This window comes from Odontesthes bonariensis, chromosome 24 (assembly GCF_027942865.1).
Source record: "Odontesthes bonariensis isolate fOdoBon6 chromosome 24, fOdoBon6.hap1, whole genome shotgun sequence".
NCBI lineage: Eukaryota > Metazoa > Chordata > Actinopteri > Atheriniformes > Atherinopsidae > Odontesthes > Odontesthes bonariensis.
In genome coordinates, this window is record NC_134529.1 from 5,757,163 (window position 1) to 5,769,473 (window position 12,311).

The 12,311-nt window shown below is 42.8% G+C and overlaps 1 protein-coding gene across 5 annotated transcripts in view; it reads left to right on the forward strand.

Annotated features, from left to right (window-relative positions):
* Positions 1–3,027: 3,027 nt before the first annotated feature.
* ncoa1 (nuclear receptor coactivator 1) overlaps positions 3,028–12,311 on the forward strand; it is a 50,833-nt gene continuing 41,549 nt past the window's right edge. For all 5 annotated transcript variants that reach the window (XM_075459710.1, XM_075459712.1, XM_075459714.1 and 2 more), the window contains exon 1: positions 3,028–3,707. The gene's annotated coding sequence lies outside the window, so the exon portion shown is untranslated. The remainder of the gene's footprint in view (positions 3,708–12,311) is intronic.

A 12,311-nucleotide genomic window follows, 5' to 3' on the forward strand; every position in this document is an offset into this window, starting at 1 on the left:
GGCGAGGCTAGGGTACTTTTAGTGGTGCCAAGGCCCCACCGTGAGATAGCTCGGCACCCCCTGGCTCAGCACATTTTTTAAATATTATATTATGCAAAAAACTTGCTCTGCCCCTGCGCAATACTTTGGTGCGACTGGCCAATCTGGCAACCTTGTGTGTCTGGCAACCCTGCTTCAAAACGAGGCTTGTGACCAGTCCACTTATCAACTACATCTCTTCTGATTGGTTGGCACATATTTATTTATTTATTTATTTTCAAAAGGCATTCTTGATATTGTTAGCCTTGGGTGATTACAAAGTGTGGCTTTTTTGTTTTTGCTCAAGGATGCATTATTTTAGTGACCATTTTATTTATTTTCTAGCATTTGTTTTTGTTTTAACTCTTTACTCCCAAAATCAATGTTCAGTTATCTTCAATATTTGTCTCAGGCTCTCGAGCCACAAAGTCTTTTGAAATGAAGAGGTCAAAATTGAATGTTGTAGGGGAAAACACTACTCAAAGCAAAACTAATACGGCTCCAAAATTTATAAATGTACTAGTTCGCCTCAATAAGTGAGAAATAATGTGCAGACATCCCAAGTTCCAAAAACTCATTTCAGGGAGATTCAATTCAAATTCAAATTCAAAAATACTTTATTTATCCCAGAGGGAAATTAAATGTTGATGTAGCTCAATTAAATCAAAGAGTTATTATAGATGCTGATGGCTGTGGGCAGGAAAGATTTCCTGTAGCGGTCCGTTTTGCATCCAAACTGAAGAAGCCTTTGACTGAAGAGACTCTGTTTTCCAATAACAGTCTCATGGAGAGGATGTTCAGGGTTGTCCATAATTCTCTTGATTTTATGCAAAATCCTTCTTTGCATTATTGTCTCCAGAGGTTCCACAGTCATCCCCAGAACAGAACCAGCCTTCCTTATCAGGTTGTTGAGTCTTTTTAGGTCCCTGGTTCTGATGCTGCTGCCCCAACAGATGACGCAAGAGGAAATGACGCTCTCAACAACAGACTTGTAGAAGATCTGCAACATCTTGTTGCAAACCTTGAAGGACCTTAGCTTCCTCAAGAAGTACAGTCTGCTCTGTCCTTTCTTGTAGATGGCTTCACTGTTTTGTCTCCAGTCCAGTCTGTTGTCCACATGAACACCAAGGTATTTATATTCCTCAACCACCTCCACTTCTTCTCCCATGATGTTAACAGGGTTTGATCTGACCCTGTTTCTCCTGAAATCTACAATCATCTCCTTTGTTTTGTTAACATTCAAGATGAGATGATTGTTCCCACACCATGCCACAAAGCGGTCCACCAGCTCTCTGTACTCAGCTTCTTGTCCATCTCTGATACACCCGACAACTACAGAGTCATCTGAATATTTCTGTAGATGACAGGAGTCTGACTTGTACTGGAAGTCTGAAGTGTACAGAGTGAAAAGGAATGGTGAGAGTACAGTCCCCTGTGGTGCTCCTGTGCTGCTGATCACCTGGTTAGACACACATTTCTTCAGTCTGACAAACTGTGGTCTGTTTGTCAGGTAGTCAGTAATCCAGGTGATTGTTGAGGCCTCCACTTGAGTCTTCTGGAGTTTCAGACTAAGCAGATCAGGCTGGATTGTGTTAAATGCACTGGAGAAATCAAAGAACATGATCCTCACAGTGCTGCCTGCTTTGTCCAGATGACAGTGGGTTTGTTGAAGCAGGTGTATGATAGCGTCTTCAACTCCAACTCCATGGCGATAAGCAAACTGCAGGGGGTCCTGATATGTGCTGGTTTGCTTACACAGGTGGGTCAACAGGAGTCTCTCCAGGACCTTCATGATGTGGGATGTCAGGGCAACAGGTCTGTAGTCATTGATGTCTGAGGGGTGAGTTTTCTTTGGTACCGGAACCAGACAGGATGTCTTCCACAACAGTGGTACCTTCTCTTGGGTCAAGCTAAGGTTGAAAAGGTGTTGCAGAATCCCACAGAGCTGCTCTGCACAGGCCTTCAGGACTCGGGGGCTGACACCATCTGGACCTGCAGCCTTGTTCCTGTTCAGTCTCTCCAACTGCCTCTTCACCTGACTTCAGAAACAGAAAAGTGGGAGGGGGAGGCAAAGGGGACAGCAGCATCTCCTGATTGGGTTGAAGACAAACTAGTGGAAGCAGAAGAATCCATGACTAAGGTGGAGGTGGAGATGTTACAGGAAAGCTGTGGGTCAGAGGAGGGTGGGATGTCTCTTTGGCTGGGAAAAGGAGGAGAGGATGGTGAGCTTGTTCCTGAACTGAACCTGTTGAAGAATGTGTTCAGCTCATTTGCTCTGTCCAGACTTCCATCCATCCGATCCTCCCTCTGCTTGAGGCCTGTGATCTTCTTCATTCATTGCTTGATGCTTATCAAACGGTATTTTGTCTAATGGTAATTGATATAATATAATAATTAGGCCTATCATTTCTACATATTTTCTTTAATAAATTTACGTTTAATTTATTTTGCCTATTTATCAACATATTAAATTGGGGATTTTTAAAAGGCTTAGACAGGCTGGATATAGATAGTTAGATACTGTAGCTGGCCAGTTAGATATAGGCCTATACTTTAAATAAGTCTTTGATACGTTTTGCTTTATTTTATAACAGCATTTAACCTACAGAAATAAAATGCAGATGATACCTCCACATGTCTTTTACAGTCATTAAATCCGCCGTGGGCAACACTGAAGTCACAGTTGCACACAGTGCACCTCGCCACGGTGTCATCATTCTTCCCCTTCACCAGACATGGGTATACTTTAGTATATTCTGCTGTAAAATGAGTCTTATATTTTCGTTTTTTACTCGAGGATTCACCCTCTGCCATTTGGCAGGATGCACAGTTTTGAGTGGTAACTTAGGTGACTGTCAGAGAGTAAATCGAAGCCCTCCCACACTGAACGTTATTGGCTTATTTTGCTGCCGGGAGACTTGGGATGTCTGCATGTGCCTCTGTGAGCACTGGGGGCTGGGCCCCCCTAAAGACCAGATCCTAAACTCGCCCCTGATCAGGTCCTGTCTTCATCAACACCGCGCGAGCCTCTGCCCGCTGCCCTCCTCGGGAGCGCGCCTTCGCGCGCACGAGCACCCCTGTTTATTTGTGTTGAGAGATTGGAAATGGCGGAGAGCGGAGACCAAAGCGATAACTTGGGTTAGCAAACGCGAGTGCGTCGTCATTGATTGACGGAAACCGACCGCGAGTGATTCCCGGAGTAACTCACGGTTCGCTGCCGCCGACGGGACACAAGTCGGGCCCAGGTTTAAAGGATTTTCGGCGCAAGTTTCGGGTTTAGCAGCCAGGTTAGCTAGCTGAGCTAGCCGAGCTAGCAGCCTGGCTTCAGCTAACTTCGAGTCGTGCGTGATTTCCACCACGCAGGCTTGTTTGTCAACATAAGCTGACGTTAAATTGACAGCGAGCCAGCCTACATACTACTAACGTTGCACGTGTTTATGACATGAACGCAACAGTTTGACCGCAAAAATTACCAATTCAAAGTAACTGGATAAAAAAGAAAAAGGCAAAAAAAAACAGAAAAAGTGAGACATCTGAGGATCCTTGGCAGTAAGTTAAGCTGGTTAGCTCGGTCAGCTGGCTGGGTTAGTTTCCCCCTCACAGTCCGAGCTGCCGTTTGCATGGAAATTAATCATCTCAACTGGACGCAGGACCTTTGCTGGAAGGATAATTAGCTCCGAGCTGAACAGGTAAGAGGAGCCCCGCCGCATGTGCACCGTGTCCGGATCCACCGGGCTGCAGCGCATCGGGCCTCCGCATCATTGGGGAGTTTTCCACTTAATTTCATCGCATTCACAGCTGAATATGTAACAGTCGGGGCTGTTTTTTTTAGCTCCTCCGCCGCCTGCAAAGCAACGCAGCAGCAGGCAGTTGTTATGTAACGTGGTACCGACGGCCTCAAGGTGTCCCAGCCTGTTTGGTGTACCTGTAACCTGCGAAAACCGGCACAACACCTTCACCTGAGTCATTTAAAATCAGGCGATAAGCAGGAAAACGCTTAAAAGTAGGTAGCATCAGGGGCGAGTTTAGGATCTGGTCTTTAGGGGGGCCCAGCCCCCAGTGCTCACAGAGGCACATTATTTCTCACTAATTGAGGCGAACTAGTACATTTATAAATTTTGGAGCCGTATTAGTTTTGCTTTGAGTAGTGTTTTCCCCTACAACATTCAATTTTGACCTCTTCATTTCAAAAGACTGTGGCTTGGACAGGGATAACAGAGAGCCTGAGACAAATATTGAAGATAACTCAACATTGATTTTGGGAGTAAAGAGTTAAAACAAAAAGTTAAAACAAAAACAAATGTGTTTTTGCATAATATAATATTTTTTAAATGTGCTGAGCCAGGGGGTGCCGAGCTATCTCACGGTAGTGCCCTGGCACCACTAAAAATACCCTAGCCTCGCCCCTGGGTAGCATACAGGTAGGGCTTCCTTTAGCACCAGCTAACAAGCTGACATCCCCTTTTTTTGGCCTCGTGCTGAAACTATTAAGAGGCTCGTGGAAGGAGCCCATTTAACTCGGATTTCCTAGGAAACTGTGTGCAATTATTGGATCAATTACACTGTAAATACGAGTAATTAGAGTTTTATGTTCACAGTTTTTGGTCAAATAAAAGTAATTCACCTCCAAAGTAGAACCCAGATATGTCTTAAAAACAGAAACAAAAAGGTTTCTTAGAGGAACAGTGGGAATAAATCAGACATGTGACTGTACTCAGGTTACGCCCACCTTTTTGTTTATGAGGGGTTAAAAGGCAGCTGGTTCAGAAAATACATGGAAAATGGTGACGAGTGTTTAAATATAAGAAGTAAATGAAGAGACCCAAACGGATTTCTGGCTTTCCAGGCTTGGAAAATGTGGGTTGGCAGGAAGTAATCTGTTATCCCGTATGTTAGACATCCCTGAGTGTAAGAAAATGATTATACCACATTACAACTAACTGATTTAAGCTATTTAGCATCTTGTCGGATGGTTGAATCACACTCATAACCAACCATGTTATAAATAAAGGAGGTGACAGGAAAAAGCTAAACTAGACGCCATAATAAACAGTTTACTGACTGAAGTCGTGTATAACAGCGGCTCCACAGTGGATTCTACACCGTGGTTTAATCCACATTTACACTTTACAGCTTAAAAGTTGGATTGTTGACATTTGCTGCCTTAATTTTGCAGACTTTTACAATCTTTCCGGCTTCGTTTTGTGAATTTTTGCAGCATGAAAATGAGATGCATTTAAATATCACGTAACACGATTTCCTGGAAGATTTCCTAGCTCCTTACGCACTTATTTGTTTTCTAAATTGTCTTCCCATTTGTCTACTTACTCTAGCACTAGTTATGCTCTTAGCTGTTTGGTTTTGGAAGGAAATGCACTTCTGATTTCTTGTGACCTGAAGTTCTTTTGCCTATCGATGTGGAACACACTTATTGTAAGTCGCTTTGGATTAAAAACGTCTGCAAAATGACCGTAATGTAATTTTAATGTCCGACCAACGGCCTTGTAAATAGTTTTAATTTTCTGTTTAATACTCTCAAACCCTTTAGGCGCAGCTTGTCAGCCATTTTGAATGTTTTACCACCACATAGCTGTCAGTTCAAACCCTCCAGGTGTAGGTGCTCAGGTTTTTCAGAGTGAATTATCCTGAAACAGTCGCAGCTTGTTGTGAGACTTTGCCCCAGTTGAGATGTGTTCAGCTCAGAGTAAAGCTCGCTAACCTGCCCCTTACCCTTTAGAGCTTGTTTATGGCGGCGTGGAAGTATCCGTCTTAAGTTGATCACACCCCACACACGGTGAAGACAAAGTTAACAGCTGGTAACTTGTAGCCCTCAAAGGTGACGCTGCACATCAGTCGGGTAATACCAAAATAACACTTTGTTTAATTCTTTCACCAAAGCAGATCTTTGACCTCGTTTGGTAAATGTGCGTTTTATAGCAGAGCTGAAGGACCAACAACAGCGCTGACACAACCAAGAGCAGCTCATCTGTGCAGCTGTAACGTAAATAATTGTAGCTGTAACTGCTTAATTCTTAATGAATGTTCATGAAATTCAGTTTGTTCTAAACTAGTTAAATTGGATGTGAAGTGGATAACTATTTAAAATTGATTTAATGCACCTGCTGAACAGCTGGGGCCTTTTGTGCACTCTGCTTTGTTGACATTTATGCAACATTTCAGGTTAATTTGACACCAATATGTAACCAGTAAACAGGTTTTGTGCTTGCACATCAAGCAGCGACTAACATGGGGTTGTGACAGTAACTTCACCAACAACAAATTGGCTGTTTCACTGCGTCAGATTTGCTCGTGTTTAACACAATAACCTGCCAGGCTGTGCAGGGATACGGTTCAGTGTCCGTATGTTCGATCTTTTCAGCTTCTTCCCACTTTTGTTGCAGTAATTTCATAAAAAAATTATTGATTTTCAACATTAATCTCAGCTGCTCATGCTCATAGAATCAGAGTTATGTCTGATAACCTTTGTGTGCAGCAGTGACATAAAACCGAACTGCAGGACATGTATAAACACTAAAAACTGGTGTAAATCGCTCACTTTGGGTCGGCTTTAGGCTCCCAAAAAAAGAACTTAAACCAAGATTAGCAGCAAATCTTTTAATAGGGGCAGAAAATATTTCTGTTGATCCTATTTAATGTTTTTAAAGTTAAGTTTAAAACTTTTCTAAGATCCTTAAATTGAACAAGTTGACGTGCGCTTTGTTTGTGCTTCGCTGTGCTCGGTGATAACGGCTAATCTGTTTGTGCAGCATGTGTAGTATTGGTGCTGAAACGTTGTGTCCTTCTCAGTGAGAGCATCGCGGCCGGGCCTCACTGAGCTGAGATGTGGCCCAGATAAGAGTCGGAATAAAGAGTTCAGCCGCTCGGTTCAAAGTTTGTGACTGCTGCTGCCCGGCAGCTGAGCGTCTGAGCACAAGCTGTTGGTAAACAACAAAAAACAAGGTTATAAAAGGAAACCCAGCGCGTGTGCGTGCGTTATTTTAGTTCTGTGGCATTTAGGAGAGGTTAAAAATACAAGAAAACAAATATTGCTGATAAATATACTTCCTCAAAGAGGTGAAGACCCTTAAGGTGGGGTGGTGATCCTCTTCTAAAACGAGTAGTTGTTGTTGTTGTGAGTGAGTTTCTGCAATATGAGGTGGATGTGCGGGTAGATGAGGGCAGAAACATCACTGCTTGGTGATTCTACTGTGTTATAAACTGGAGATCGATCCTGTTTTCTGTTGCAAACAGTGATGGTGGGTTTGCATTGTTGCCTCCAGACAGAAGCCGACTTAAAGATGAGGGAAATCGTTGGTGGTGGCTGAGCTCTGCGTCTGTATGAGCAGCCATTTTAGCACTCGGCAGTGCTGCAGCCTGCCACTGTCACTGCTTCTTTCTGCAGGAGCTGTGGAAGGTGTGTACGCTTCGAAGGCCCCAGGATGTGTGCGGCCTCTCTGTGAATATGTCACCCTTTACGTTGGCTGCGGGTCACCTGACAGGCTGCGTCTGACGGACAGTCGTCAGTGTTTGCTTGTTATTCTCCTGAACCTCTGTGTGTTTTTCCACTGCAGCAGGAAGGGGTTCTTTACATTTATGTTGTGCTTCAGAACCCAAATTTGGCTTCTCTCAGCATCTTCTGCTGATGATTATTTCATGCTTGTACATCAAAGTCTTTAACTGGAGGAGTCAGTCCATTACTCGATGCTGTTGGCCTGTTTTTGGCCGGATTGCAACAGCGATGCCAGCCCTGTAAATGTAAAGGTTACTGGAGGACCAGAGGAACCTTTTCATAGTTCCTATAAGTACTGTAGGCAGTTCTTATGGGAACTTTGGCCAGTTGCAGTTCATAAAGTGCTTGTATATATGTGTGTGCATGTGATTATTCACATGTATAACACATATGAGTTATTTGTGTGCAAGTTTATGGTGACGAGATGAATGTGTGAGCAGGAACGGAATGTGAAATCCGTTGAGGCCTCGGAGCACATGTGGTTGTGTAGCCATATGAGTTGAGGTTTCGATCACAGAAAGTCCGTCTCCCAGTGGACGGCTTCGTTGTACTGGTCGCAGCCATAGAGAATAAAACTCCACCATTTGTTACCAAAGGAGCTAAAATGTGTTTTCGACAAAAGGTGACAAGAAGTGCTGGAACTGATTTTTTTTCATTTAAGCTTGTAGAGCCCTGAAATATCGGTCCAAAGCTGTTAATTTGGCACAATATGGGCTCTTTAAATAGACTCTTAAAATCCAAAGTGTTGGAGACATTACGCTGCCAGATATACAAGATGAGCTCCGCTTTATTGGATCATAAGTTTTGATTGTTATCACGATTTCTAAAAGGGGTCAGTGGCTGAAGCCAGACGAGCTAAGTTTGTTTACCCCCAAATGGATTGCACAAATATGGGAGAGATGAGGCCGAATAAAAGCATCCGAGTGCAAATCAGAGGAATATTTCTTTTTGAAAGAAGGTCGTGGAACTAATCTCTTGAGTGTGACTCTTCCGGTTATTACTTCTTGGGGTCGCGGGGGCTCGGATATTTGAATCTCTTAGAAAATAAACATGACCTCAGACGTACATTTTGGGTACTGTTTGATATGTTTGGAGAAAACAAAACACCATTGCAACATCACTCACCCTGAGGTGACCTTAAACTTCGCTCCTGTTGGTTACTCAGTCCGTCTGCCTTTTACGCTCTGTATTCTGCCTGTTTTCTTGCTTTTACACACACACACACATATACATATATATATATATATATATATACACATATACATATACATATGTGTACATGTCAAATAAGCGCCGGCTTAACTGTTTGATTTGGAAGGAGAAGCAAAAAGAGTAATCTTCACAAAGCTTAAGTTTCCTCTGCCCACAGCTTGAGGTTTTTTGTTTGTTGTCTCAAGACATACGAGCAAAATGATATTTCTTGACGTAGTTTTCCTTTAATCAAGTTGTGACGTCTTTCTTTCAGTTGGATTTCAGGCCTGCAGTGTGGGGGGTCTTGGGTTTTCACAGCCCTGGCGGCTTATCATGGCAAATCAGAGCAAGTAGGAATAATAAACCCAAGTGCTAAATGTTGTTTCTGATGTTGCACATGCACACCAGCTAACCGTCTTCGGCAGGGAAGACGAAAGGAGAGCTTTGACTCCTCGCTGCCGGTCCACATTCCCACTCGGGGAAAAAAAAAAAGGGGGGGCTTGTGCAGCCGACTGTGAGAATTTGTGAGGGTTGGGAGGAATGAGAGAAGCAGAAAGCTCACGTACAGGAAGCAATTAACGGGGCAAGTGAAAAAAACAGAAGGAGGGTAATTGTTGCGAGTTAACAGTCAACACCCGGCGGCCCGAGATGCAGCCGGCGAGCTTCGACTTTCTGATTAAAACCTGAAACCAATGTTGGCTTTGGGCTGATGAGGCTTCGCATCGCGGTCACAAAGCACACGGACCTGGGTGATGCTGACCAAACGACCCCTGATGATGTCGGCAGCAGAAGATGAGGCCGGACGCCACCGCTCAGCCAAGAGAATTTCACAATCTGCCACGATAAGTTCAGTAAATATCCGTCTGAAACCAGCGTTGGACAGTCGCTGTGTTTTTGTTTTTTTTAACACCTGCCACCTGTTAATTAGCACGGGGCGGTTCTAGTTATGTGCTGTGGCTCCACGAGTGGTTGCAGGTTTTTACAAGCTATTTCAAAGTTTTCCACAGTTTTCTTTTGGGAAGAATCAAAACTCTCTCGGGCGTGTTTATATTATCGTTTTACGCCTTCGGTGAATCATTCTGCGCTTTCAACCGATACGTGCGCCGTTGTCCTTTCCAAACGGGAAGCGGGGAAGGCTGTGGCTGAGAGTAACCATGGCGACGATGCATAAAAACGTACGGTGAAGGAGCAACAAACGCCGTGAATGTCTCTACGATGTTTCATCTTCGACGCGGCTAAATCCTTTGACTTAATTGTTTAATTAGAATTAGAATTTCCGCCAGGTGCATGATGGGAAATAACCTCAGAACAATGTATTTATGGTGCAAGATCTCGTGTCTGTGACTTAAAACTAAATGAGATTGTCTTTGGATGCGAGAGAATGTCAGACGTTAATGTTTTAAAAGTCTTTTTCCAAAGTTATCTCGTGTATGAGGGGCTTTTTTCTTCAGGTATTAGACTCATTTTGTTTTTATTTAGATAATATCGACTCACATTTACAATGATATTTATCTGAGGGGGTGGACCAATGGAAACGTTGTTTACAAAAGGCCCCGAAGTGTTTCGTGAGCCATAAATCCTCACATATCAGAAACCAGCAAATGTTTGGCGTATTTACTCAAATAATTAGGAAACTAACTGTCACCAAATGTGATTAAATGTTGAACACTTGACCATATTTAGCAATTAAGTTTCTCCTCAAGGTTAAAATTTTACACTACATACGTCTTCATGGTTTCCAGGTGTGTCTTCATCAAGTATTGATGATTTTAGGGAGTAAAATGGATGACTTTTTAATTTTAACAGCATTTATATATCAGAAAACAACACTTTGCTAGTGCTAATGCTAGCTTAATTTCTTTGTTGGATAATATTGTGCAAGATCAGACCTTTTACAGTTTTTGAAAGATGCCATATTAGCGTAAAAAAATACCTGACCTCTGAATTTTTTGCTCCCTTATTGGTCTTCTTGTAGCTGATAACAAGCTCATGTACAAGCCAGCTGACCTCTTCACACCTGCACAACTTGTCCCGTCGGCCTTGTGCTTATTATAAGCATTGATAGATGAGGCATAAAGACAGTCACTCTGTTCCAAAACAAGCCTACGTTAACGGGTCTGCTGAAAACGACGCTGCGGGTTCAACAAACTTGGTGAAGGACAGACGGCGTTTCCTCTGAAATAAAAAAAAAAAATCAGCAGCTTATGTAAGTTAACGTCATAAATAGAAGCATCCTTGTTATGTCTGTGAGATCGGTCGATGTGGTTTGCAGTTTTATATTCATAATGCACGCATTAGTCTGACTCCTGGTGCACAGTGAGACCCGTCCTTATCAAGCATGCACATCTGTGAAAGGGTGCTTTGCAGATTGTGCGACTTTGCCGAGTAAAATGTCACCCCGTTGGCTTTTTCTAAACATTTCCTCCACATCCTGAATGGAAAAGGGTTCGGGGATGGAGGAAAAATGCAGAGAACAATTCATAAAAACTTGGGGAAAGGACATTGATGCTGCCAGGTGTTCTCAGGTTCACTCTCGGTGGACTGGGATGAGTTTGCTGTGGTAAAAATAAAGCTTTTCCTAAGACTGAGTACAGAAAGGACACAGGATACCTCGCTTCCAACCTCTCATTCTTACTGGATGCAGGATATATGTGACTTTATTATCAACCTTGGTCTCGTAAAAAAGGATTTAAAAAGTGCAAAATACTGTTGTGTCACACACTGAATGATGGTTTGCTTGTATCTCATGGCAAAAGGAATTAATGTCCTTTTAAGATTTGGAGAATTTGAGCCGCTTTTATCATATTTGGGCATTTTTTCACAGAGCAAAAGAGCATCTACGCAGCATTTTTAATTGATGAGCCATTATGGCTGCAGTTTACACATGTTAATGTGCAGTAATCTGTTGGAAGTTAAAACAGCACGGCTGGGCGGTGAAAAAAACCTTTGAGAGGAGCGCTTTTGATCTGTGGAAATTGGCTGATTTCCTAAATCTGAGGAAATTTGAGCTGGAAACAGTCGTGCACTATCAAATCTGGCCATGAAATAGTTTTGAAAGTAATTTTTTAATAGCCGTGTTGTACAGGACCAGGAAACATCACTCTCACAGAGCTTAAATTCTTAAATTAGACCAAGATGGTCGTTTATAACAAATTAAGGGGCTTAGTTCTGCAAACATGAGTGAATTTTAAGCTTTAGAATAAAGTCATTGCACCCAGATATACGCTCCTGCCTTTGGATTGTTATGTCGTCTCAAATTTTGACTGGACTACACCTTTAATGGTTGAGACCTTGAATTAACCACAGACTCTACTAAATGGCAGCTGCTGGCAATGAGTTAAAAAAACATGCAAAATGTTAAATTTTCCAGGTTTTTCCCATGTTTTTTCCATGTTTTTGGTCTTCCATGCTTTGCATTTGTGAATGTGCCGCCCGGTGTTGTATTCTTTAGATATATTAAGTGTTGGATAATGTGATTTGAGTTAACCTGCTGCACTTTAAAGGACTTTGCAAAGCTCTCTGTTTGTCGAAGCTGCGGAAGTTGACTGAATCCTTTGTGGAGTTGACGGCGCGCAGCCTGTTTCTACCTGCT